Below are 3911 nucleotides of genomic sequence, written 5' to 3'. Positions count from 1 at the left end.
TAAGGGGAACTCTTCCCGGACGAGGCGTCGTAGTTCATTGCGAATGACATTATCTGGAATGGCGGGAAGATGTGGCAATGTCGGGGGAGCTGCACGAGATGGATGAGTGGAACTTGCTGTATCGAGGAGTTCAACATCACGACCTGACAGGGGATACATTCCTTCCTGAGGAGGCGGGCTGACATCAGTTCCTCCGAGCGGTATGTTTCTCGTACGCCGCGGAGTTAATGGTAAACGAATTCCATCCAATGATGTAGGCAGCGGCTGTTGAGCCCCGCGTAGGAGCTGTAGAATCTCTAGTTGAGACTGCTCCATTCTACGCATTCGATCTTCTATTGAATGACCCAAAACACTTTCATTGGCAAAATAGCGTCTTCCAGGGCGGGAAGACGAAGAAGCATGTCGCCCTTGGCTTCGTGATTGTTCCCTGGAACGATGAGTGTTGGAGCGGGATGCTCCATTATCACGAACATTGTGTCTGGTTGTCATGTAGTAGACTGCGTAAATACTTTAGTTGTGGGGTTGAAACTTTCCCACAGACGGCGTCAAACTGATGTGTGCTAGAAAATTCCCGGCGATAGAGTAATGGATTATCATCTTAGCGTTGCACGAAAATTCAACACACACTCAGATGAAAATGAATCAAGTTGTACTAACACCAGAAGTTTTTACGTGGAAAACCCGTAAAAGGGAAAAACCACGGGGTCTGACACAGTTGTAAAAATTCACTATAAGATGATAATTACAGATGCCCCTTGTCCCACAGGCGGGAAAGGGTTATTAGCTTTCCACGTTATAACGTCGACTGATTACGTCTAGTAAACGGTGGTTGACGGAGGTTAGCGGTGATCGGCGGCGTTCAACGGTGATCGGCGGTGGTCGACGATCGTTGTCGACGATCGGTGGTGAATATAAATCATTTTGATCAGACGGCCCGGAGAGCTTCCCTTGATCAGATGATGTTTGATGGACATTTGAGTGCCTTAACGATGTCGGAATTGAGCAATCTTGGGTTAGTTGGATTCGTCTTTTCGAGACGCTCGATTCGACTATAAACTCGCTAAATTTGACATTCGTTTGACCTTTAAAATGCCTCCGAAAATCTTGTAGTAGTGGTTTAATGACTTGATCTGAGCCTGATTTGACTCAGATTGGACTAATTTTTATATCATTAGGTCCGTCTTATCAAGCCGATCAATTTGACTATAATTTAGCTGAAATCGGAGTTCTGGATAACTCTTAATCAAAGTTTGAATGTCTCTATTTCAAAAAATTGTCTTGAGATTCGTGTCGGATGATGAAATTGTTGGTGGCATATGTATCAAAGAGAAAGAGGGAGAAAGAAGAAAAGAAAAGAGGGACCTGAGAGTCTTAGACATGTCAATAAATAATTAATATGATTTTTCCAAAATGTTCTTTTATATATAATTGTTTTCATATTTATAGTAATTTAGAAATTACATTACAAAGTGTTGATTATGCCAATTTCATAAATTTACCTGTGAGAGTACTTATATATTAATTTCATATCTTAATATTGGTTTCATGGATTAACTTATTTTCCCTCATCCGTCATGATATAACCCTTACTTATTTAATAGTACACCCACTCTAGAACAACAATCATTGCATATTTTTAACAATATTCAATTTATATAGCATATAGCTTTTAGGGGATGCTCTAGTACTGCCGCAAGGTTTAAATAATTTATTTTATAGTTTTTCAACAAAAAAAATAATAATTTGGTTACAAATAACCTAACTCAACTCTCAATTTTTTGTATCTTGGACTTCAGACACAGTAATAGGATTGTCAAAAAAGCTCATTATAATTACAAAATATTGGTTTCATGGATTGTTAAAAATTATTTGGGTTGTATAATCATAAAATATATATGATTATAATTATATGTTTAGGAGTTGGATACATAAATACATAGATTTTGGGTGGTAGCATCTACATATCTAAAAAACGATTCCAAATGAGTGCGGTTGAGTTGGGTGATAGATAAACATATATTCGGTGGTTCCAAATGAGTGCGGTTGAGTTGGGAGATAGATAAATATATATTCGGTGGTTACGAGTCGAGCTCATTTGAATACGTACGTTTTAATTGAGTCGAACGAGAGAATTTGAACATGTTAACGTTCCGCCCGGGCAGTTCCTGTTTGCCTAACTTCCTCGACACTGACGGTGGAGCTTTGCCTTTGCCGAGGGGAGAAAGAGAGACAAAGGCAGTGAGGTGAGTTAAGATGCTGCCTTGGAATTCTCTGGCGCTGGCAAGAATAGCTGTCGCGGCGGCAGCGGAAGCGAGGCGGCAGTGGCGGGGGCGGTCGGATGGCTATCCCTTTCGGTTCGCCTTTTTGGTTCGCGAACGCTGGAATCTCCTGTTTTCTGGTGCTTTTCGCAGGTATCATGTCGGGGCTTACCCTCGGCCTTATTTCGATGGGCCGTGTCGAGCTCGAGATCCTGCAGCGCAGCGGAACAGCAACCGATAAGCGGCGGGCAGGTGCGTTAAAGAAGTAAGGTCAATCTAGCAGCTTTCGCCGATAGCTATGCTTAATGGTTTGTCTTTTGATGTGCAAAGTATGGATGGATGGTTTCTCCATCTGAATTTGTTTCACCGGACAAAATCTCCATGTTTAATTCATACAACTGTAGCAACTTATATTAATGATTTCTATCCTACAAAATCCTCATGTTTTGATAAATCTAATGTCAAGTCATTCTAGATTCATAATTTATTTTAGCAATCTCATATTAATCACAATCTCATATTATTTTAGCAATCTCATATTAATCATTTATTGCGCTTTATCTCAAATCTTAGATTTAAGATGGGTATATAGGCGCACTTAATAACTTTTAAGACCCCATTTATTAAATATACCTCGAGTGAGATCCATTTTGTTCAAAGGTGTTGTGAATGATCTGATGGTTGATTGCATATGAGCCTACCATAAGATAGTTTGCAATAAACTCAAATTGTTGGAGTGCAAGAAAACATGAATTGATACATATTTAATGAAATAAAATAATCAAAATATTTATATTGAGTCATAATATTCAATTTTATTAAGTTTTCGTCTCTCAACTCTGTTTTGGTGTTTAGGTGAGGTTTTTCGTCTTCCTTCTACAAACCTATCTTCTTTTTCTATCTAGGATTAGCCCAACATATGCTAAAGGGGAGACCAAGTCTTTGGGCATTAGTGGATGCATTCTGCAATAAATAAAATTTAATTGCCACAAATTTCTAATTTCTCTCTTCATGTGCCAGTATTGCAAACAATATTTTTTTTCTCGATGATTGTGATTGTACTAGAAGAAATACTTTTTTGAAGGGTGACAAAAATTGAATGTGATTGAGTCTGATAATCAATATAAAAAAAAACTTAGTTTTACAAGTGCAGTGACAAAGTTATAGCTATATCTTTTGCATGGAATGCTAGAAGTTGTTAATCTCTCTTGCTAAACTATTTCTGCAAACTATATTTTCCATGAATGTGGTAAATGTTCTACAAGAAATACACTTTTTATGGGCGAGAAAAGTTGAATATTAACGAGGCTTATAATCACTACAAAAAAGATGGAAGTAGTGCAAAGAGTGTAGTGAATAAAATTAGAGTTATAGTTTTTTTATGATTTGTATATTATGCTCGCAACTAAGGAAGAATAAAAGAAGATAAGTTAATGAGTAAAGCTAGAAAAGTCAGTGATCCATAAATGTCATAAAGTCAAGCATCTCAGATATAAAGTTGGATGGTTAAAATAGAAAAATAACTTAATATTATTGTGTCATAAGATGATATCATGGAGATTTAAAGAAAAATTTATTAAAATTGTTATTAGATTAATGTTTTGTTGATCTGAGTGTTGGGTAATATAATATATATATATATATATATATATA

General features: G+C 37.2%; 1 pseudogene; it reads left to right on the top strand.

Moving 5' to 3' along the window:
• The first annotated feature begins 2338 nt into the window (after positions 1–2338).
• LOC110022700 overlaps positions 2339–3911 on the top strand; it is a 6718-nt pseudogene continuing 5145 nt past the window's right edge.

This window comes from Phalaenopsis equestris, unplaced genomic scaffold (genome assembly GCF_001263595.1).
Source record: "Phalaenopsis equestris unplaced genomic scaffold, ASM126359v1 Scaffold000202, whole genome shotgun sequence".
NCBI lineage: Eukaryota > Viridiplantae > Streptophyta > Magnoliopsida > Asparagales > Orchidaceae > Phalaenopsis > Phalaenopsis equestris.
Note: the sequence above shows the minus strand (reverse complement) of the source record. Positions and strands in the feature narration are given on the sequence as shown.